This window comes from Cnephaeus nilssonii, assembly GCF_951640355.1.
Source record: "Cnephaeus nilssonii genome assembly, chromosome: 8".
Lineage (NCBI taxonomy): Eukaryota > Metazoa > Chordata > Mammalia > Chiroptera > Vespertilionidae > Cnephaeus > Cnephaeus nilssonii.
In genome coordinates, this window is record NC_137079.1 from 96,740,501 (window position 1) to 96,766,032 (window position 25,532).

A 25,532-nucleotide genomic window follows, 5' to 3' on the forward strand; every position below is an offset into this window, starting at 1 on the left:
CAAAAATGGCCGCACTCCATTCATTTCAATGGAGCCGGACGGAGACCGCAAGTGTCTCCGGTCGGCTCCTTTTTGTGCCGCATACGGTCTCTGTCCGGCTCCATTGAAATGAATGGAGTGCGGCCAGGTGCTCGCCACATATGGTGGGGATGCGGCCGCGGCCATTTTTGAGCTCCCCCCTCACCGTATGCGGTGACCATATGAAAGCAGCAAGGGCGGTGCTGTACAAGTATGGTAGAAGAAAATCCACTCACCAGGATTCGTGGAAAGAAGTGACTTAAAGCGGTCCCGATGACAAGGTGAGGGGGCGCCTCACTGGGAAGGTGTAAGTGAAGGGCGGAGCAAGTTGCAGACATCCGGGATGCCCGAGGAATGGAAAAAAGAGATAGAGCTGTGCCCAGAAAAACACGCCTCTTTCACCCGTCTGGCCTGCCCTTGTATCCTATTACCATACCTCCTTCTCTGCCTCTCAGATCTCGCTCCTGAGGACTGCAGTGAAGTGGCGTTGCTAACTCGCCAGGGACTTGCCCGGCACTTGCTCTCTCTCTATTGTTTGTTATCTTCCTCCTACCATCATCAGTTCCAGTTTGGTTGACAGTTTAGAAAACAAACAGCATGGCAGCTCCCATGGGTTTATTGTCTTATCCTTCCTTTCAGCTTTAGAGTGAATTAGGAAAAGTTTAATCCACTTGCACTGTTTTATGTTTACATGTTTGATGACAAACAGCCTTATGTTTATAAGTGACAGTTTTCCTGCTAAGTACCTGCATGTCATAAGCATTTGAATTAAAATTACCATATTGAAATCAAATCTGATGTTTTTCTAATTTTTATTTGGTGTGCGTTGAAAGAGGGGTAGTCTTATACGGCAAGTATATCCCAAAATCTATATTTTAACTGGAAAAGTTGGGGGTCATTTTATACACCCAGTCATCTTATACGCCGGAAAATATGGTAGTTTTAATTTTTAGTTAGCTAGGTATAATAAGTGGGACTTTGATAAGACTAATCGGTTAACTATTTATCTACTGGTGATTACATATAAGGTTTGCCCAGCCTAACATGGTCTATATGTTATTATGTGATAATGGTCGAATTTTTCCACACACAGAAATGGGTAGCCAGATTCTGTCTCCAAAAGTGTGTGATCACAAACAAGATAACATTTTCAGCAAAATATAGAAAGGTTGACTTGATCATCCATTCAACAAACATTACTTGAACACCAGCCAGTTATGAGAAACTATGGTAGGCATCAGGGAATCAAAGAAACATGGCATCTTCCCTGTTTTTCTGGAGCCTATGAAGGGAGAAAGATATGTAAATAAAGAACAAAGTACAAAAAGAACTTTATTAGAAGTTTATAGGAGGGAACCATGAATGAAGAAGCTCCTGACTTTATAGAGAAAGAGTGGGGGGAAGGCTTCGAAGTCTGGTAATGTGTAAGGTAGTTTTGGAGAATAAAAAGAATGATAAAAAGTAGCAGAGGCAGAGAAGCATTGAACAGACTGTCAGACGACAGCAGGAAGGCTGGGGAGGGTTGCGGGGAGAGGAGGTAAGAGATCAACCGAAGGACTTGTATGCATGCATATAAGCATAACCAATGGACGCAAGACACTGGGAGGGGGGGTGCGGGCATGTGCTGGGGAGTAGGGGAGGCTGGGGGAAGGTCAATTGGGGGGGAAAAAGAAACATATGTACTACTATTTGTAATACTTTAAACAATAAAAGAAAGTAGCAGAGAGAGTATGTAGTAGAACAGAGGGAATGAAAGGAATAGAGCACTAAGGTGTGAAAGCACATGGAGAATTAGGGTCAAATTGCGGGGGAGGTGAGGAAGGACATGACTGGCTGGTTAGTTCTTTCCATGAAAGGCTCTAGGAGTTCAAAGGAAAAAGAAAACATAGCTTTGAGATCAGAAAAGGGATAAGAGAAACCTTGGACTGCTGGGCAGGATTTGTTAAGAAAGGGAAGAGCTCAGACTGGTGTGGCTCAGTTGGTTGGAGCACTGTCCTGTATATTGAAAGGTTGCAGGTTCAATCCCCAGTCAGGGCACATATGGAAGGCAACCAATTAATGTTCTCTCCCACATCGATGTTTCTCTCTTTCTCTTCCCATCTTTCTAAAATCAATCAGCATGTCCTTGCATGAGGACCAAATAAATAAATAAATAAATAAAAAGGGAAAAAAGATATATTCTAGGAAGCAGTTAGTGATTTAAAGTTTTCAAAGCATTTTAACATATATTATTATTCACTTGAGCTCCACAATGACCTTACATGTTAAGGTATACATTCTCATTCCTATTTTGCAGCACAGGAACTACAAGTCAGTGCGGCTCAGTGACGTGCCCTGGGTGACATGGCTGAGTGAGGTGGCTCAAAGGGCGGCCATGCTTCACAATTCAGTGAATGGCGAGCACTAGGATAGTTCTGCTTGGCAGGTGTTGGTACTGGCAGCTCAGATTGGCAGGTCTGACTTCTGATTTCTGGTGTCCCCTGCACTATACTTAAAATGAAAATGGTTTAAAATAAAAACACACTAACAGGCCTTATCTTTTACTTTTAATAGTTTATATACTGTTGCTGTTACTAGAATATTTTGTAAAGATATGTATATAGCTTATATGAACATAAGCATATATAAGCACATTTTTATTTAAATATGGTATGTATAAAATATTCAAAATTAGGTACATTGATATGCACTATTACCCATTTTCCTTATATTAGGAATGTTTAAAATTAAATATGTTTAACCATACTAAATCAAGGCAGTTTTGTACCAATTTTAACTTCTAAAATTTCAACCTGTTTATGGAAATGCCAAGAACGGTGATGAGAAAAATTAAAGGATAATTTCACATAGAGAAAAACTATTGGTGCAAGTACCTTCAAGTGTAGGCTACTGCCAACAACAACAATAAAATAAAATAAAATAATAAAGTGGTCGTTAATAGCACCTACCTAAAAAAGAAAAGTACTATGATATAAGATTGTAGAATTCATTTTTAGTGACCTAGAGTTTGTTTTCTTTTTGGCTTTTTTAGTGTCCAAAGAAATGGGGGCAACTTCATAAATAACATATATAATAAGAGCTAACAGCACAAGACATCTTATAAATATCTCACTGATATTTGAAATGTCCCTAGGAAACAAAGAGATGGCTAGAATTATTCACTATATTTTTAAGCAGTGAAACAGATTTATTAAAAGGTCAGTTATTTTTCTCAGGGTCATACGTTAGGCAGCATTAAAGTAGGGGCTGAAATCCAAGGTTTCTGTTATCTTGGTTCTTATAATAAATTCAAAATAACTTCATGAGGTCTGACGTGGTTGCTCTCAGAAATTGGCAAATATTCTTTCACACATTAGAAAGACAGGTTTGGAGGCTATCCTGACCCATGTCAGCATATGTCAGCACATGTGATTTTAGCCCATGCAGAATTTACTGGCTGGCATATCTGATACCCTCACATACAGATACTAGTCTATACATCAAGAAGAGCATGTTCCAGAATTTCACAAAGCATATCCCATGCACATCCCTAAATGACTGCGTAAGTCGCACAAAGCCCACGGAGAACTCTTTCTACTGCTATTTTCTCCTTCTCTTTCTTCACATCTACACTATAGGAAACAGGGTAAGCTTCTGAAAAGACAGTAATACAAAACGTACAACTTTCGGTTTCTGATTCCCCCAAAGGAAAATACACAATGTGGCATTCATTATGAAACATGTGGAAAGGGCCTTGCAAATACCATATGGTTGTCAGTAGCAGCACAATCTCATTCAAGGGTGCCAAGAACAGTATGAGACCAGATTGTCAGGAAAAGCAAGAATCGATCAATATTTCTCTCCCACTTGCAGTTGTCCCCACCATCAGTCACTGTGCTCGCTCTATGTATATTAAATCAATCAGCAAGGAGTTCTGTAAAATGCATGAAACCAGTTGTCTTCCAGACTTTAATAGAAGATAAATGAATCCAGACCTTGGACCATGGCCATTTTCCCACACATACTACAAAGTCCTGACATCCATATTGGGCCACAACTCTGAGAGCTTTCTGCTTTGGGGAATTTACAGCCATCACTTCCGCTTCTGGTTTGGATAGACGGTCTGCTAAGGCCAATGCAAAATAAGTCCCCTTTTGCCTGTGTAAACTGTAAGAGCATTGCCTTTTTATAATGAAAGGGCTCCTTGTTATTGGTCATATAAACTTAGCTTCCCAAATCACTGCTTTAGATCACCATGGAATTAGACAAGTCCCAGCCTAATAAACACACAACATATGACATCAAATGCAAACCAATTAGGTATAACATATAACAAACAGCACAAGTCCAACTTTGTTTTAAAACCAGTATGCTTGAAAATGTATTAAACATAAATAGCAGGATCATTTTACATGGTAACTAATGTTCTGAAAAAGGGTAAACAGCTTTTTGAGAAAGATGAACTAAAAAAAGTTCCAGAAGCAGCTTTCTTTAAAAACTATGTCAACACAATAACTTTATTTGGAGGCATGTAGAAGTCTAGGTCATATTCATAGCTATTTACCTAACTGATCCCATGAAATAAACATCCAGTGGATAGCATTTACCGCCAGTCTCTTAAATCTGAGAGATGGGCACTTTTTACTAAATAGCCTTTGAGGAAAGATACACATTTTGCTAATAGTTTAAAAAAGGAAGAAAGTCCTACCCCAATATCTATATATTTAGAGTTTAACTGAAATGAAAAACAATTCTCAAGTTAAATAAAAGCAAAGTAAATCTTACTGTATCTGTCAAATATTTTTAAAGTGAATAATCAAAATGACAGGCACAGCTTTAAATTTTGAATCCAGTTCTTGTTAAAAGAATGTCCTTGTAAATAACAAATATACCACAAAGAAACTTTATATATCAATAACAAAACTCACACTGCAAATAGAAAGTAACTGCTGTCTTACCCACCACCAGGACCTCTTTTTCTATGGAATATAACTTACTTTGTTTAAAAAAATGTCCTTAGGCTGTGCTGTACCTTTGAACAAAAACATCCTCTTCTTCATTTCATTTTCTGCTTTCTTGAAAATTGCTCCTCCAAAACTGACAGATGCAGTATCTATCACTGAGTGCTTCCTCTTCGCTATCTTTGCCAGCTAATATTTCCTCTGTGCTCAGCTGTTGTCTGTGGGACTGTTCCACTCATTCTAGCCTGATCATTGATGTGCCTGGTTTGAGGTTGGTTTTGGCCCCACCTCCAGCCCTAAGAGAGAAAACGAAAACTCACAGAAGGCTTTGCTATAAATCCTCTATTTCAAATCTGGCTCTGCAGCTATGGTACATACTAGAAGCAAAAGCTGCCAGTCTGTCACAAACCAGGAGGGACGATCCTTTCCTAGGCCTCTCACACCAGTGCCACGCATATATGTTATATACCAAAGCCCGTTTTAAATTAGTCTGAAACTTCATAGAATGGGAGAAGGGATTGACATTAGGCTTGAGTTTTCTGTGCCTAACACGACTCTAAAGATGTCCATGACTGACGAGCGCGCGCACACACACACACACACACACACACACACACACAACTGAATAGTTTTTAACATGTTAAAATTATGAAAACTGATTTCAAGGAGAAAATAGAAAGGTGTGCTAGTAATTTCCTATCCTAATACACAAGTCATTATTCATATTCAGATGACATTGCACCTCCTAAATAATAGGATTTGCTTGTAGTTAAGCCACTGATAAACTTGAATTGAGATGACACACAAATGCATTTCAGATTGTAAGAGAGAACTTGCTCTACCATGCAGAGTCAAATGGTAAATGTGTGGGACCACTCTGCTCTGTAAATCAGTGGGACAGAGGATGTAGTTTTGAACTTCCATATTCTGCACAGTCAACAGTAATCAAACCTTATCAGGTAGAAGGACTTAACATTTAGAGCAAATAGCTGATGTGAGTGTTATTAAAATAAGACAAAAGGCTTGAAGACTGTACTAGGATCCAGAGCCAGAACATCTAGATTTAAGTTTTGTTTCTTGGACAGTGTCTTTGAACCTGATGGGCACAGAATAAGCTCTGGAGACCTCAAAGGTGATTGCGAGATTAGATTAAGATGATTAAGTACTATGTTGTTATTAGTCAATGTTTGAATTGCTCTTTTCAATAAGAAAGAGAATATCCTCCTATTTAATAAAGAGGGAATATGCTAATTGACTGCCCGCCTTAAAAAATGGCGGCGCCCACAGCCAATAAGGAGGGAATATGCTAATTGACTGCCCCATCCTCAAAGATGGCGGTGCCCACAGCCACAAGATGGTGGCGCCCAGTCCCCACAGCCCCGCAGGGGTGGCAGGTATATGGCAAGGCCAGGCGCACCACCAGGCAGGCCCAGCCGCTCTGTGCGCCTGCATCCGGAGTCCCCCAGTCCTCTCAGCCCCCCAGCCACCCAGGGCTGTCCCGAGGCACAGGCAAGCCTCGGATAGCAGCTGCCCAAGACTCAGGTAACCAGGGCCGGCCGAGGCTTGCGCTGCTGGCAGTGGCAGCAGCAGAGGTGTGATGAGGCATTGCCTTCCCCTGATAACCAGGTTGCCTCCCGCCCCTGAGGGCTGCCGGACTGTGAGAGGGGGCAGGCCGGGCTGAGGGACCCCCCCACTCCAGTGCATGAATTTTCATGCACCAGGCCTCTAGTCCTATCTAATAAAACAGTAATATGCAAATTGACTGTACCTCCACTACACCCACAAGCCACGCCCACCAGCCAATCAGGAACGACTATGCAAATTAACCCAACCAAGATGGCTGCAGCCACAGAGCGAGCAGGAGGCTTGGGTTTCCCCGGCAATGAAGGAAGCCAAGCTTTCCGCACACCCTGGCTGGCCCAGGCCTCCACTCAAGGCTACAAAGTTTCAATTATAGAAGATAAATAAATCCCAACAAAAATGGTGGCAGCCATGGAGCTGGAGAGAGCAGGAGGCTTGAGTTGCTCCTGGCAATGGAGGAAGCCAAGCTTCTGCAGCCCTGGTCTGCCTTGGCCTCCGCTTGAGGCTACAAAGTTTCAATTATAGAAGATAAATAAATCCGAACAAAAATGGCTGCAGCCACGGAGCAAGCAGGAGGCTTGGCTCCACTCAAGGCTACAAAGTTTCAATTATAGAAGATAAATAAATCCCAGATACCAGGGCCTCCGCTTGGGTCGCTGGGGGGTGTGGCGAGCCTGCAAACCACCACAGGCCCCTCGCCCAGGCCACCTCACACCCCAAGGGAACCCCCACCCTGATCCAGGACACCCTTCAGTGCAAACCAGCTGGCCCCCACCTGTGCACCAGGCCTCTATCCTCTCTAATCCTATCTAATAAAAGAGTGATATGCAAATTGACCATCACTCCAACACACAAGATGGCTGCCCCCACGTGGTCAAAGATGGCTGCCCCCATGTGGACACAAGATGGCTGCCACAAGATGGCCAGCAGGGGAGGGAAGTTAAGAGGGACCAGGTCTGCAAGGCAGGGCAGTTGTGGGCGATCAGGCCAGCAAGGGAGGGCAGTTGGGAGCGATCAAGCCTATAGGGGAGAGCAGTTAGGGGTGACCAGGCCAGCAGAGGAAGGAAGTTGGGGGCAACCAGGCCTGCAGGGAAGGGCAGTTAGGGGCAAACAGGCTGGCAGGAGGGCAGTTAGGCATCAATCAGGCTGGCAGGGGAGTGGTTAGGGGGTGATCAGGCTGGCAGGCAGAAGTGGTTAGGGGCAATCAGGAAGGCAGGCAGGTGAGCAGTTGGGAGCCAGCAGCCCTGGATTGTGAGAGGGATGTCCGAATGCCCGTTTAGGCCCAATCCTGGGCCTAAACGGGCATTCGGACATCCCTCGAGGGGTCCCAGATTGGAGAGGGTGCAGGCTGGGCTAAGGGACACACACCCCCGTGTACAAATTTCGTGCACCGGGCCTCTAATATAATAATAAAAAGGTAATATGCTAATTAGCCAGGACAGCTGAATGACCTTTTGGATGACATTCCAGATGACCTTCCGGACGAAGCCAGGGCTGCGAGGGCCGAGGTGAATTTCGTGCATCAGGCCTCTAGTATTAAATAAGTATAACTAATCTGGCAAAGGATGGCACCAAACTAAATGCCACAGTCTGTGATAAGGAGAATTAAAGATGAAAGGATTCCGGGAATAATGTGCAAGGTGTAAAGTGGGTGCTGAGGATAACAGTAACTAATATTTTGATTGTGTGAACATTCAGTGAGGGAATATGCAGTAAACACAGGTCAGAGAGGCTGGGAGAAGTAAAAGTTTGAAACTTCAGTTCACCTTCCACATTCTTGCAATAGGATCCTGGAACTGTCATTGGCCATTCGTCTGTGAGCCGAGTAAGGGCAGTGACACTGTGGGAAATTGTTGAGTAAGTGAAAGAATGAGACATTGAACTAGGAGAGAATTATTCACTTTAAAGGAAGGAGTGTGAGATTATTGTGAGAAGCCTGAGCTTCAAACTGGAAAATCAGAGACAAGTTGGAGACTACCTCTGTGTTCTTCCTGGCTCCTCAAATGTGAATTTGAGATTTTTAGGGAGAGGTTTCTGGGTCACTGAAAAGAGGATATTTTGTTTAGGAACCCTGATGTGATCCAGCCTCTACCCTTTCCCCCCAACTCCTCCCCTTCCTCCTTTCTCCCCTGAGAATGTCATCCAGCTGACAATGCGTGTGAGTTAACCAACAGGATGTTTGTAAAAACCCTTTAATGAAAGTACATGGATTGTTAGATTCTTCCTAAATGGGGAGGCAAGGTCTCACTTGCTGTGTCTGCCAAGAAGTAAGTTTTCCATACCCAGCGGGACCCTGCTCCGTGAAGGCCATGTGGAGGGCAGCTGGGGGCCCGGGCTGAGGAAAGGTGGGTGACATGGCTTCCTGCTCCCATCCCGCATGCGACCCCATGACCAGTGCACGTCTGTGTTCTTGACTAAATGCACTGGAAAGTTACCTACTCTTCATAATGGCTTCAGGTGTATGATCTCTTCCCCTCAGCGTGAAGCAGTGTACCCATTTAGGGTAAGAGAATTTAGCAACTGTGAGGATCTAACCTAAGAAATACGTTTTACTCCTATAACGTTCACGGCATTCTACTAGACACCTCGGAAGCTGCATGCTTCCCGCTCTCCAGCAGCCAGTTCACAATGGCACAGTGTTTATAATCTAAAACACAAGATGTGACTAGCAGGGGATAGAAGAGTGCAGCGGGGGTTTGAGGGAAAGATTGTATCAAGTTTGGGGAGTGGGAGTAGACAAGAAAACATGACTAGGGGTAGCATTAAAGTTTGGAAAGGGTTTGCAAAGGCAGGATGAGAGGGAGGGCACTCGAAAGAGGACATTCCTAGAGTGAAGAATGAGGTCTGGCCTGGCCAGTGCTCAGTGGTTAGAGCATCAGCCTGTGAACCAAAGGGTCATGAGTTAGATTCCCAGTCAAGGGCATGTAGCTGGGTTCCAGGTTTGATCCCAACCCTGGGTTAGGCGCATGAGGAGGCAGCCAATCCACGTGTCTCTCTCACATCTCTCTCACATATCTCTCTCTTCTCTCTCTCTCTCTCTCTCTCTCTCTCTCTCTCTCTCTCTCTCTCTCTGTCCTTCCTTACTTTCCTCCCTCCCACTCTCACTAAAAATCAATGGAATCCAAAAAATATCCTTGGGTGGGGATTAACAACAACAATAATAAAAAAAGAATGATCTCTATGACATAGGAGCAAGGCAGGCTTGGGAAATAGTAAACCATCTGGTTCTGCTGAAGCAGAGGGAACATGTGGGGACCACAGGGCATGAGACTCAAAAGACAGTGGTGGGGGGAACCATACTGTGGTATGGCCTCGATGCTGGGAGGGGTTGTGGAAAGTTAACAGTAAGTTCAACCAGCACTCGTGAACCCTTGGGGCAGTTTGAGCACAGGTGTAACATAATCTGAGCAGTGAGATCTAGAAACCATGTTTAGGATTAATTATAAAGGAGATGGTAGGCAGATTGATCCACTTAGAAGGCTACTGCAATAATTTAAGCAAGAGGTTATGAAGGGTCAAACTTGGAGAAGAGAATTTAAAGAAGGAAGGGTGCTAGTGATGGGGAAAAAAGAGACATTTTGGGGGGTTAGCAATCTGAATCTAGTCACTGCCCCTTTAATTGGCTGGTCCTGCAAGACCTGTTTACTCCCATTTTAGAGAGGCCACAAACCATCCCCAGATGAAGTTATCAGTGCTGGCGCCAGGGCAGGCCTTTGGTTGAGGTCTCAAAGCCCCAGCACATGGGGCACTTTAAGAACTTGCAAAGGGGACCGGAAAACCCCATAGTTGGGAGACAAAGAACTGGGAAAGATATAAAAAGGGACACCTTCCTCCATGTTGTTGCTCAGAATTTGAAAGACTTTTTTTTTTTCTCCGAGCCCGCTGGCATAATAATAAAGTGCAACTCAATTTCTCTAAGCATTGCTTGGTTTTTCTCTGATCTTCTGTAACACTAGAGGCAGCTGCACATATATGAGAGTCAAGGGAAATGAGCCAAAGAAAATCCTACCTTGTGGAATTTTCCTGGAGATATCTGCTGACAGATATACAAAAATATACATTTCATTACAGCATCATTTGTAATAACAAAAGATTGATAACTATATAAATGCCACCAATAGGGAACCTATAAATAAATTATGGCATGGTCAAACAATAAAATACTAAGCAGCCATTTCCAATATATAGAAAGCTACAAGAAAGCTGTTGTACAATATTGGTGATAGGCACCAGATTGTCAGTGATTAAGGACTACGTATAGAAGACAAGTTGTAGGCAGGGAGTAAATTTATGACAAAAAAAGGAAAATACTGAGGAGTGAAGGAGTCTACTCTCAGATTGGCACTTGTCTTCTCTAGAACCAGGACATCCTACAGTTGTTCAGTGTACAACCCACCCAAATGTATGTGACAGGTTTGCCCACAATCACCAACTTGAAGGTGCCAGAAACCTGCCTAACACAGCCTGTACATTTTTTATGGTCAAAAGCTCAACACCCATGTGCCTGGGCAAATCTGTGCTAAAAAAATAATACCACCCATGTTTGGGACAAAAATGCTTTTAAGGATTATACTAGATGGCAAAGCAAATGGCATGGCATCTGAAGCTTCCCATTTTTTATCAAACTCTGGGCATTAGAAGTCAGTTAAGCATCACAAGCAACATCCATGCTCAGGTACATATGCAGTGCAAGTTCATAAACCAAGGGCAGCAATGATAATTAGGACTGCTCTGCTTTCCTCAGTATTATATTCCTTGAGCATTAGACTGATATTTCAATCATCTGTCCCTTCCTTTTAAATTAAAGAACATCTCTCTAATGACCGCATGCAAGTAGAGGCCAGCCTCACAGAATGGGTGTGAAACTTTAACAGCCAACCCTGAGAGTCTGCAACAGCCACGTGTCCTTTGAAATAGGAAGGATCCTAGACACAATGAACATGGCTCCTTGGTCATTTTGTTTTATTGTTTGCAAAGAGCAAGGCCTGACTATTAACTGTTTCTCATCAGCTCTGTAGAGGAAACATCGAGGAAACAGGGACTCCACAGAGGAACACTGCACATCAAGGAAAGAGCCATTCAAAGAACAACATGCAGACTATTTGATTTGTGCACAGAATCTGTTCAAGAGCAAGTTATGAGCGATATTACATAGCTGATGAGGGAAGTATGGCTTCATGGATAAGAGTATGTTCTCTCTTTTCTGTAGTGAAAAAATTGTACTTCACATTCAAAATGTCTGGATTCTAATCTTGACTCTGCTCATATAAGCTACATGAGCTTGGACAAGTTACTTGAGCTCCTTCTTGGGGTTGTTTTGAAAATTAAATGGGTTAACATATATATAAAATGCTGGGAACATTCAATACATTACTTATCGTTCCATAGTTAGAGTTTTAAAATATCGGTGATTATGACTACACTTAAATGATTGACCTGATTAATCACAATTTGATTATCTGCATGAATACCTGTTTGCAGTATTCATTTTTAATTTAGTTTAAAACACTTCAACATATATGATATAATGTTATGTGTATACGGTACTTAGGTTAAGCTTTAACCCAGGTGCTGCTAGCATCTAATCAACCATTCATCGTCTGAGACAGTCTAGCTGGGATTCTAAAGCGGGAGCTGAGAGACCTGTCCCTCCTATTCCCTCCAGTAGTTTTATATCCTGGGAAGTATGGTAGAATAGATGGACAAATGAATGACTATGCAAACTCACAAAATGAAAAAATTAGTTGGAATGAATGCAATTCATTTACTTTCTGTAGGTGACAGACTGTCACTCTAGCATGCACACAGGTATTTGGAGTATGCCTGCTTTTTTTCTACCCCATTTTAAGCAGAAAATAAATACCACCTTCTACTGTTGAGTTACTCTTACGTAAGGCAATGAAAATGTCACGTGTTCAGATTTGGGTCTTGAGTTGCTTGGGTGCACATGCACCCAGAGCATAAGCAAGCAGAGGCAGGAACTACTCTGCAGGGGCCCTGCAGACAGGCGCCGGCAGGGCAGATGTTCACAATGAGGGCTCTGTGACTTCCCAGTCTCCAGTGTCATGGAACCATTTTCAAGTTGCAACTTGTGGCTCTCTGATTCTCAGGATACTATGTATGCCTCCAACATAATTTCAGCAGCGACCCTTCCAGGTAATGTTGAAAACAAAACAAACCCACATTCTCATTTTGCTCTAAAAGCAAACTCTCCACAAGTTCCTTTTCTAGTATTTAACATTCCTAAAGAGGTATATCAATCTATCATATAAATTCTACTGTATTTAGTACCCTTTCTTTTTCTGGGGAAAGTATTACCTTTCATTATAAAATTATAAATTTTCACTTTGCTTTAGTGAGTGTTGTTTAAAATGGCAAGTTTGGTGAAGCCACTGTGTTTTTAGATAGAGGCAACCTACCCCCACCTCTGATATATTCATATTATGAAGCAAATCAAGATAATTGGCTTGGCTACTTGGATTATTGACCCTGATGTTTTTTTAACTTTCTTTAAAAGATTACATAAGAAAAGTCTGACACACATCTGCAGCATGAGGGCTCTGAAAATGAACCAGAAGATTAATGATAGCTTTTCATGGAATTCATATGATAAGATCTGAATTCCACATCAGGTGCAGTTTGCAAATGTCAGCACAGCCTTATATATATGAATGTTCCTCTGTACGTATAGGATTTCTATTTCAATATTTGCAAAATTCCAAAATTTGTTAACTTCTGGATTATACTGTCATAAAAAACAGAGAGAGAAATTGGGATGAAAAAAGGCTTGTCAGCAAGTCAACTGTGCATTGAGAAGTCATATTGAAAACGGAGAAAACAAAATCATGCGGGATAAGAATGACTGTGTTTACAACCTCTTTCTTACAAATCTGATGCTTTGGGGGGCTGGCTTATGGTTTCTGTCGCCAAGGAAAGGAACCTATCTGGCTTTTTTAGTAGAGAAGGTATGTGAAGTCCTGGCATTCAGCAGCTACAGACCAGAAAAAGTCAACAGTGAGGCAGAAAGTATAAACTACCTGCTGATGTGATGCCAATTTCATGCATTGTGCTCACAACCATTCTACAAGAACGAATTTGCCTCTTGGAAACTGGCCTGACTATTCTTCAGGTTGCCTATCCTAATTCTATGTGTGCATTTTCCTTTTACCACTACTGTCTACTAATCATTGACCTGAAAACATAAAATCTACACCAGTGTATATTTTCAATGGTGTCATCTTCATTTCTGGGCAGAAAAATGCTTTAATTATGATGCTAATGGCCATCAACAATGAAGCTGCAGTTTGGAAGAAAGTCCTCTTCACAGAAAAAACGTTATAAGGCAGGCCAGGATGGTCACTTTCTAAAATGGATTTCTTCCATGGTTTTGAAGATTATGACACCTATCATTGCCTAATTCAATTTTTTTGTAGCCTACAGTTTTGACTTTTATTCAGGGTTACTATAAAAAATTGGATTATGTAATAAAATTTTAAAAATATGGCCTCTAAGTTCACTTTAAAATTTCAGGACAAGCCAGACTTACAGATTTTGAAACTATAATGAAACCATCTACTTATAACCTCACACACCAGAAGTACATTCTTCATAACACGAGCCCTGCATGACTTGACTGAAACCAACTTTAAAACCAGACTTGGGGACAGACTTACCTAAATCGTTCAAGAATCAATCCTGGGCTCCTGGACTTGCTTCTCATTTTGTTGTGAAACATGGGTGGCCATGAGCTTTCTGGCACTGTAAGGCATTTGCTAATGTATTTGAGTTTTAAAAATGTTAATCATATTTAACACGGCAAGTGGCAAAAGATTAGCTACTCTACTATAATGCTCCTAGTAATCCAAACACAGCACCGTCAACACAGAGTGATAACTGCCTTAGCCAGCTCCAGCCTTCAGTGACTTCGAACGTATTACAAACCTTAGGCTTTTAGTAAATTCCAGATTTTCTTTGCCATCACTTTACACACACACACACACACACACACACACACACACACACACACACTTTCTTCTCCTGCTATGGCAGTTAAGACCAAACATCTCCCATGCTGTACATTGTATATATTTTTTAAACAAGTAGGATAAGCTTTAAATCACCACACATATTTGAATTTCAAGGGGGCCTTTACTGTCAAGAGATTTAGGTGCTACTGAACTCATACAAAAAATGTATATAGCAATCAGGAAAGAGGCTAGTTCCGGGGAAACTAAACCTTGTTTAAATCCTTTGGAATCATTAGATTCTAACTGTAGTTTTTCCCCAAGACACATAATCCACTTCTCCCTGGAAAGAAGATATTTAGAGAACAAGAAAATGCTTCACCCAGCTCAGAAGTGAGTGCATTAAAGAATCCAGGAACAGAAGGTGTATTTAAAAAAAAAAAAAAAAGGGGGGGTGGGTGGTGGGGGCACCTAGAGCTGAGCTTACTAGTCTCTAATGGAATCTTGCTTTCACTTAAAGGACTCTTCCTTAAAAAGACCATGTTCTTCCTCAGCATACATATTTCTGCTTTCTTGTAGTCATGCTTCATTCTTGAAGCATGGTCTTTGTTCTTCCTAGCCCACCTTAAGCCCACAAAGGTTAACATTAGCTGTATTTTTACAAAATCAAACAAAACCAATAAAGGTTCATCTTCTGTTTCAACTCTCAGACAACTCTCCACACAGTGTCCTCTAGGTAACTTCTAAGCCAGCGGTCGCCAACCTTTCGGACCTCACGGACCACCATTCACTTAGTAAGATACCATGATTTTTCTTTATAACAAATCTGATGGCAGCCTGTTCTGTTGACCATGGCATAGTCAGAGTATGGAGCCATGATGCTTGGAAACAATAATGCTCATCAGATGTAAAGTCAGTTTCATAACTTAGAGATGTGGATGCTTCCTGGGTGAGATATAATTGAAGAGCTAAGGGAATAAAAGACTACAAGAAATAGAGGAATCTCACTTTCTAGGTGTCTTCAAAGAAAGATAGAGTATTATTTCCCTAAAGTATTTGAATGTAAGGCATCCAAAAATCACAGATAGACCATATAGTTTCTTGGGATGAAGAATATGGTTGGTAATATTTGACCATATGCCATCCATCATAGCCCACAGAATGAGAATGAAAAGACAGCTCCCATCTCCCAAGTTCACTGTTTTAGTGGCATGTGCTAAACATAGCACTTGGGGAAGGGAGAGCAAACTAGAGAAATCCCCATCCTCATCACTTCTGAGGCTCCTACCTCCATTGCTTGGCCTCTTTAAAATTGTTCATCCTGTTCCTACCAAATGTGCCACTTGTTAGGCTGAGCAATGAGGAGATAAAGGACCATTTATCTTCAGGACAAAAATTCAATATGACTACTGAGATGGCACAATGACATTTGTGAGGGGCAGTAGGCCACAGAGCCATCCAAGACCAGGAGAAACCTGTCCCTTGGGACTTCTCCACTCACTGCTGTGCTGGGTAACTGGCTATCATCAATGGCTCTTCCAGACAGGAAGATTAAGGGGAGAGCAAGAGAAGAGGGCAGTGTTGCCCTTGCTGGGAAGAATGCCATAGAACCATAAATAAGGAACACCTTCCATAAATATGTCTTCAAAATTAAATTTAACTTTGATTTTTTTAAAATGCAGCTTTATTGGAAAATTACTAGCCCAGGAAATATGCTGGGGACAAGGATAAATAAGGCATGACTTTCCATCAGGAAGTTCTCAGCCTAGTGAGTCAGGTAAATCAAGGAAGTGATTCTTTCCACGAGAAAGACAAAAGATGAAAACATTTACTGAGCAGACTACATTAAACACACACACACACACACACACACACACACACACACACACACAATCGCATTTTATCCCCATTTTAAAGATGAGGATGCTGAAGCTCAGATTTAAATGGCATTGAAAGCTATACAGAAGTCGCCATGTCTATATTCAAATCTATGTCTCACTCCAACACCTCTAATTCTGAGGCCTATGCCAATTCCTACACTATGATGTCCGTTTTCCATCACTTGTCTGACTCAGCAACATGTTTATTCTCTCTGCTAAGTAAAAGATTTTAAGAAATACTGGAAATGCCTTAATGTAGCTGGGGTACTATATAACTTCAAGATGGCATTATTGCAACATATCGCACCTTTAATTTCGTTGTCTGTGAGGAGCACACAGCAAGCTCTATATTCTTGAAACTTGACTTTGAGATTTAGATATTAAATGTTAAATAGTTATGAGGCCACATCATTCCATGCTTGGTTATGCTGAACAATATGGCATTGAAAAAACTCAGAATACCTGTAAGATAATTTATTTAAAATGAAAACCTAAAGGTAAACCTGGAACTTAGGTGACCCAATAATAAGGGAATAGGAAAAATACAGAGGGTGTTCCTTCTCTGATTTTTAAAATATAACAGGTATGTGTTTACCATGCCTATTGTATACAGAGTGCTATGTAGACGCTAGGGGCTGAATATGAAAATAGGAATAAGAAACCTCAAAATCACTTTCCAGGATGGGTACATGATCACCATGAGGTACATCACAGTTCCAGGCTGAGACTGCAGAGTAGGGAAGAAGGGAATGATCCAGTATGAAAATTAGACAGCTGCAAGGTTACATATTGAAACACTGATGAGCAGGAGACACTTTTAAATCATATTCCTGTAGTACCTTATCAAAAAGTTACAATCAGACCTGTTCCTGCTTTAATTCTTTCCTCCAGAGTAAGTTTCACTGACTACCACAATTTTGCTCATTTATTTGGTTTAACATCCATCTGTTCCCTGAAGAAAAGCTCCATGAGGCAGAGATATTTTATTCTGTTTTGTATACTGATTTATCTTCAATGGCTAGAACTGTGCCTAGTGAATAATAGGCAATAAAATGTAAACCAAATGAATGAACAAATCCTGTAACTCATAGACACACATGAAGAATATATGATGGAACACACTTAGTGGTTAACAAACTTTTAAAAACAAAAAGGGAATGAGTTTTCTTAGGGTCATGAAATCTACCCATCTGAAATTCAGGGACAAAATCTGTAATTATTCTTTTAGGCTCCAAACCATGAGTACTAGTTGGTTCTAGATTACTATTAACTGGTTGTAGAGCATGAGTATTGGCTATCAACATTAATATCCCTTAAAAAAATTAATGGATTAAAAAAAATATCTTTCAAGCCCTAACTGGTTTGGCTCAGTGGATAGAGCATCAGCCTGCGGACTGAAGGGGCCCAGTTTTGATTCCAGTCAATGGCATGAACCTTGGTTGCAGGCACATTCCCAGTAGGGGGTGTGCAGGAGGCAGCTGATCGATGTTTCTCTCTCATTGATGTTTCTAACTCTCTATCCCTCTCCCTTCCTCTCTAAAAAAATCAATAAAATATATTATTTTTAAAAATATCTTTCAAAAACAGATGGCTATCCAGGTTCTGGTTCCAATAAATTATACTGTCATTAATCTTCTCTAAGATTAACAACACAGATAAAATAATAGGATTTTTATATTAACAATGTTTGCCATCAATAAAGGGAACACAGAATAAGTTATTACAGAGACTGCAAGAACAAACAAAAATTTTCCATGAATATCAATGGAGTTAGATGGATTCACAAGTCTTCACATTCATTAAAATAGTTAACTTCCTCCCCACTCCCTCCATATCCAACCCATCCATTAGGCTCTGAACGAGTATTTTAGCACATCTGCTATTGAAATAAAAATACTCATCATCAACCTTTTAAAAATTGTGGTAAAATGCATGTTAGATAAAATTTATAATATTAATCATTTTAAGTGTACAATTCGGTGGTTTTAAGTACTTTCACAACGTTGTAATGCAAAAGTTCATTACCATAGGTACCTCATATAAGTGGAATCAAACAGTATTTGTCCTTCTGTGACTGATTTATTTCACTTAGCATATTGTTTCCAAACTTCATCCACTGAAGGCTGAATGATAACATTATCAACTTTTGTGATTGATCAGGACTGGAAACTGATCTTGGAGCAAAGATTCATCAATTTGTCTTTGGTATATGTCCTTAATGTTCTTCAGCACACCAATCCCCACCCACTGGGTCAAGTCCAGGCCGGTCCCTCTAAATTGAGCCCTTGTCCTGTTCCTGTGCTTGGCCAATCCAACTCCTCCTTGGAGTTCCAGCTCACTCTTACCTAGCTACTCCCCACACCCACAGGACTGGCTACATAAATTATAGTTCCAGGGTAAAATGAAAATGCAGGCCCTCTGCTTAAATATTACTAATAATTTCAGTCTTATTATTATGAACAATAGCAGCGTTGTTCATAGAAGCCAAAAGGTGGAAGCAACCCAAGTGTCCACTGATGGCTAAATGGATAAATTCAATGTGCTATATGTAAGGAAAGAAATTCTGACACCACTACAATATATGTTTGGAGACCTTGTGCTGAGTGAAATAAACCAGTCACAAAAAGAACAAACACTCTGTGATTCCACTCATAGAGGAACTTAGAGTAGTCAAATTCATACAGATAGAAAGTATAATGGTGGTTGCCAGGCACTCCAGGGAAGAAAGGAGGAGGAGTTATTTAATGTGCTAGTATACAGAATTTCAGTTTTGCAAGAAGAAAAGAGTTCTGGAGATGGATGATGGTGATGGTTGAACAACAAAGTGAATATACGTAACATTAATGAACTGTACACTTATAAATAGTTAAGATGGCCAATGCTATGTATATTTGATCACAACAAAATATTATTAATAATCTCAGGACAGCAAAAGCAGAACATTAAAGCAAGCGCCAGGCCCTTCTGAGCTCGGGGCCCTGTCACAAAACTGCAGGGCTGCGTGCCCATGAAGCTGGCCTTGCTTCTAAGTCCTCATGTACTTTATCTCATCACACCTCTGCAGCACTTAACACTACTTATCTGCATGTGGGCATGCCCTCCCACTAACCTGTGGACTTCTGGAGCTCAAACTTTACTCATTTGTTTTCTTGCATCATCTCACATGTGTTTGATGCTTAAAGGTATCCAATGTGTTCTTTTTATTTAATTCCTGCTATGAAGTATATTAATGACAAATTATGTTTGATTTTTTTCTCCTCCCCCGAGGATATGTTCTTTGATTTTTGGAGAGATAAGAAGGGAGAGATAGATAGACACACACAGAGAGAATGAGACAGAGGAGAGAGAGAGAAAGAGAGAGAGGGGGAGGGAGGGAGAGAGAGAGAGAGAGAGAGAGAGAGAGAGAGAGAGAGAGAGAGAGAGATGAATCGGCTGCCTCTCATACATACCCTGACTGGAATTGAACCTGCAACCTAGGTATGTATCCTGACTGGGAATCGAACCTGCAATCTTTTGACGTACAGGATGGTGCTCCAACCAATTGAGACACTCGGTTAGGGCAAATTATGTTTGATTTAAAAAAGCTTACATGCATTCATAAATTACAGAACACTTCCAGAAGTTCCTCCTGCTGTCTTTCTCCACAGCACATTTAATGTTCATTTCTATTGGGTTTTTATTTTATTTTTATCTTCACAGTTCTCTATGATAAGAATAAAGAAGGAAGAAGCTACCTATATGTGCTGTCCATATAACATATAAATGACAAAGGCCTAAAAATTTTCAGCCATTTGAAATTTTCAGCAACCAGCAAAATGTTCAAAATTCCTCTTTGGTAATGAATAACGCCACAGAATGAATGCATTGGTAATATGAAGAAGCTCTGCCTGAGTCTAACTGTTATAATTTTTATTTGTTCATAAGTCAACTTTCTCCAAGACTGAATAACTGTGTTGATCTCTGGTCTGAGAAGGAGGGGGGAGGGATCTAATTTCTACTTTGGGATTACTACAGAATTTCATTTCTGAAAATAGACCACAGATTAATTTAGTTAAGTCTGATATTAAATAAAAAATATTGGATAGAAGTTATCCAGCTTGTCCTAAATTGCCCAGCATTTATCTGCAATTCTGAGAATCTAAGGAAAGATGTTAAAAGAGTTATATGAGGCTAATAGTTCAGACAATGCACTGTGAGGTTAATACATAGTTTTAACCTTGGTTCTTCAAGGATAGTGATTTTACATTGCTGTCATAAAACAAAACTGAAAACAACCTGGATACATTTTATTTATTTATTTTTTGGATACATTTTAAAAGTTCAAACATAATACACTTCTGTTTGTACTGGACAACTATACTTGAAACAAAATCAGTGCTATATGCAGCAGCTAAAACTGTGGGTTCTGTAGTCACACTGCCTATATTCATATCCTACCTCTATCACTCCTGACAGTGTGCCCTAAGCAAGCTACTTAGCATTTCTGTGCCTCAGTTTACACATCTGTAAAATGAAGATAATAATAATACCTATATCATATGATTGTTGTAGGAGTGAGTTCACACATCCAAGCACTTAGAACAGGGCCTAATACATATAAAATGGTCATTAAAGTTATCCATTAATTTTTCTAAGTTTAGTAATTTTCTCAAATTTGCAAACCACAGGCTTGCTAAGTGACAGTCACAGCTGACTCAAGAGGTCATAACATAGGCTTAATTGAACCAATCAGATTCCTAACGTGGGGAAACTAAACTGGGTGACCCAAAATACAGTTTGAGTCGATGGTAGAGATAAAAGTTATATTTGATAATGTGTTGGAGGAGGAAGCAGAAGTAATTGTTTGACTAGTTGAAAGCAACACACAACTTGTGGAGAAAACCAAAGATAGAAAACACCATGCCGCCATGGCATGGAGATACTAGCTCTGATCTTTCTAGATCTTCATTTCAGTTCCCACAAACTCCGACTCTATCTTATTTCCTAATCTCAGAATTGGAGAACAGCTCTGTATCTTTACAATCAACTCTGTATTAGTTAGGTTAGGCTAAGTCATGCTTCAGTAACAAACAGCTCCAAAATCTCAACAGCTTAACACTACAAAAGTGTACCTCTCACTCTACAACATGTGCAATAAGGGTTGGCAGTGTGGTTCGGGTCACCTTAGACCTCAGGGACAGAGGCTATTAGAGACTTCATCTCAACAATAACCACAGAAGCAGAAAGGGAACATGAAGGTCACACACTGGCTTTAAACTCTACCTGGAAGTGAACCTGTCACTTCTATTCACATTCCGTAAGTCAAAGCAAATCATGTGGCCATGCCTAACCTCAAAGAGGGAATACAATCCCACCACATGCCTGAAAGGAAGGTTACATTAGAATATTTTAAAATAGACTACAACCTTTATTTTATTGTTGGGACAGCTTATATGGGTCTGTTTCTTCAAAAACAAAAACAATAACATATTGATAGGAATATATAATACTAGAGGCCTGGTGCATGAAATTCATGCATGGTGTGTGTGTGTGGGGGGGTCCCTCAGCCGGGCCAATACCCTCTCGTAATCTAGGACCCCTTGGGTGATGTCCAACTGCCAGTTTAGGCCCGATCAGTCTGACATCCCTCTCGCAATCCGGGACCGCTGGAGTCTAACCGCTCACCTGTCTGCCTGATCGCCCCTAACCACTCTGCCTGCCTGCCTCATTGCCCCTAACCACTCACCTTCCTGCCTGATCACCCCTAACCACATGCCTGCCGGCCTGATTGCCCCTAACCGCCTCTGCCTCGGCCCCTGCTGCTGCGGCTCCATCCAGAAGGTTGTCCAGAAGGATGTCCAGAATGACATCGAAAGGTTGTTTGGCTGTCTGGTCTAATTAGCATATTACGCTTTTATTATTATAGATACATATGTAAAAAAAATCACTGTTCATGGTCATTAATCTCAAAATTGTGGTCTTCTGAATATAAGTAAATCTCCTCCTCTTCTCCACTCTATATGGATATGTGGTTTATTTGAACTTTGATTCCCCATCTAGAAAGTCATTTAAGTCACCCCACTCTTTTCAAGAACAAATGAGAGTAAAAGCTAAAAACTTCAGAAATAAGGTATTTCAGGATAACTGAGATTTCATGTTTGTACCTAAGGATTTAACAGTAGAGATTCTGAACTTTTAAAAAAAAAATAACTTCTTCTGAGATGGTAGTATGTTTAAAATGGTTATATATATTTTTTTATTTTTAAACAAAATATACATATATAATTTAATATTTTCTTAATTGTGGAAGATCAACATTATAAATATTGGATATAATATTGTTATTTACTTGGTATCAAATAAAATATTAATTCATTTAACAAATATTTATATTAAATAAACATATATGAACCACTATATATAAACATACATTATATATGTCAGATACTGTCAACACATGAGTGGTAAGAATAGCCCTTACCTCAGAGTGCTGTGCAGTCTTTGAGCCAGATTGGCTTTTTATAATTATTTTCTCATCTCCATTGCTATCAACAAGTCAGCCAGCACTTCTATCTGCTGTCTGTATATCGGTAGTACCTCCCTTCCTTTTCATTTTTAGCTTTTAATCCTCTTTATAAAGGACTCGAAACTAAACTCATTAGACTTATTTGTAAGGTGAGAGTAAATGAGCCAAGTTGGAAGGATCTCGGGTGCTCTTCTATGAAGCAAACGCAAAGCCTTTGGTGCATAACCATTACACTGCTTTGCTTATGGGCCTTCTCTCTGCATCTAACACTGCCACATATCTGAAATTTGGATAAGTGAGGTATCATTCTTTCAACCCAATTAATCACTTCAATTCCTCCACTTTTGCCCATAAAATTACAGAAAGTCACCCTAGTGAGCATGGCTCCATTGGTTGAGTGTTGTCCTGTGCACTGAAAGGTCACCAGTTCAATTCCCAGCCAGGGCACATGCCCAGGTTGCGGGCTCCATCCCCATTTGGGGTGAGTTCAGAAGGCAGCTGATCAATGTTTCTCTCTCCCATCAGTATTTTCCTCTCCCTCTCCCTCTTTTTCCCCCTCCCCCTCCCACTCCTCCCTCCCTTCCTCTCTCTCTAAAAATCAATTTTAAAAAGTATAGAAAGTCTAATAAAAGGCTATTTACTGCCAGGTTATTGCCAAAAATGTTAGGGTATTTGGACAGTAGTTTTCAAATTTAGTTCTATTGTTCAATTAAGAAAATTCAGTAAAAAAACAATTGAATATATGTAAATGTAATAGTCAGCCTAATCCAGGCAATATTTAGACAAAAAGTCTATTAATCTGACCCATACTATAAAACATACATCAACCATCTCATAAAATAGTAATTCTTAACCATTTTTAGGTTTTTCAAGACTCTTACCAAACCTTTCCCCATTAATCATATGGCATATGTGTACATATTTTTTCTTATAACCTCTGAAGCTTTATTTTATTTTATTTTTTTAAATATATTTTATTGATTTTTTACAGAGAGGAAGGGAGAGGGATAGAAAGCTAGAAACATCGATGAGAGAGAAACATCAACCAGCTGCCTCCTGCACACCCCCTACCGGGGATGTGCCCGCAACCAAGGTACATGCCCTTGACCTGAATCGAACCTGGGACCCTTCAGTCCGCAGGCTGACGCTCTATCCACTGAGCCAAACCGGTCTTGGCTAACCTCTGAAGCTTTAGAGACAAGACATCATCAGATTAAAATCCTGGCCCCAAGACTAGTTCAAGGTCTGTCTTGTAGTGATGGACTCATAATAATCTCACTGTTTTTCTATACAGCTCAAAATACGCTCCCAGGTGGTTCAGCTTTATACAGATTTAAATACAGGGCTAATTTGTTCCAGAATTACTTTCCATGTCAATACTTTGAAAGTTTAATCCACAAGGCAGTACATGAAAAAGTGAAGTTAATCTAATTCTTAGGGAGAAAGATAGATTACTGTGTAATATCAAGCAACTATGCTCTCTCACCAGCATAGATGCTTGATATTCATGCTCTTATTTAATGCTAGGGCAAAGTGTTTCACTTCAAATTCGAGGTACGGTTTATATTTCAAATATCCTTAAAAACATAATGCAGGGCCTTAAAATTACATTTAACTTGAATATGACTATGGAGAGGGATAAAGAAAGTAGGATGCTGGATGCAAATGGAGATACTAAGGAGAAAACGTGGATTCTTCCCAAACTCCCACTTTTACCCTGATGAACACCACAAGCAACAGCTGTCAATTCAGCACTCTTTCCTAAGGGCCAGGAGCCGTGTTAGGGACCGCAGACAGAGTGATGATGAGAACACTGCAAACACCACACCGCCCTAACCCAAGAGGAGCTCCAAGTTCAGCCTCAGAAATAGGCAGATCCTGTCTCTAAAAACACCTGTGTGTGCGACTGAACGTGTGATCGACAGTAAAGCTGAACAGGAGATGGTTTTCTAACTCTGTTAGGTGGAGTGGGGAGGGGAGTTACAAATGAAAACTATAATTTAAGTTGGGTTTAAGGATATGAAGAATTTCACCAGGTGGGAAGGTGGTGGAAAGGAGGAGTCATTTCAGATGAAGAGAACATAAAAGCAGGCACAAAGACATGAAGAGTACACGAGTGCTCATGGAAAATCACAGAAGGCTGCAGAGATCCTGGTGGATTTGGTCTTTGGAGAAGGTTGGGGCTGCCTCTGGGAATCACTTCCCACACATTTCTTTTTGTTGCTGTTGTTAATCCTCACCTGAGTATATTTTTTCATTGATTTTTATAGAGAGTAGAAGGGAGAGGGAGAGGCAGAGGCAGAGAGAGAAACTTCAATGTGAGAGAGACACACTGGTTGGTTGCTTCCTGCTCATGCCCTGATCAGGGCCTGGGATGGAGCCTGCAACCAAGGTACTTGCCCTTGACCAGAATTGAACCTGGGACCCTTCAGTCCATGGGTTGATGCTCTATCCACGGAGCCAAAACCGCTAGGGCTCCCACACATTTCTTTATAGAAGCATGTTATTTTGAAATGAACCATTTAAATTATATATTAGAGATTTCAAATTATTGAAAAAATTAGTGATAAAAAATAAGTTAAAGTACAGCTGATTTAAAGTTATTATTTGAAGTTAAAATTCAGCTGCTTTTATAAAATAGGGA

At 40.6% G+C, this 25,532-nt stretch overlaps 1 protein-coding gene across 3 annotated transcripts in view; it reads right to left on the reverse strand.

Moving 5' to 3' along the window:
• Positions 1-25,532, reverse strand: part of STARD13 (StAR related lipid transfer domain containing 13) — a 260,445-nt gene that overhangs the window by 117,087 nt on the left and 117,826 nt on the right. Inside the window, exon 1 of one of the 3 annotated variants that reach the window (XM_079778749.1) lies at positions 4,995-6,724. The exons of the other annotated variants lie outside the window; for them this stretch is intronic. The gene's annotated coding sequence lies outside the window, so the exon portion shown is untranslated. Of the gene's footprint in view, positions 1-4,994; positions 6,725-25,532 lie in introns of those variants that run through there. 3 annotated transcript variants of the gene reach the window in all.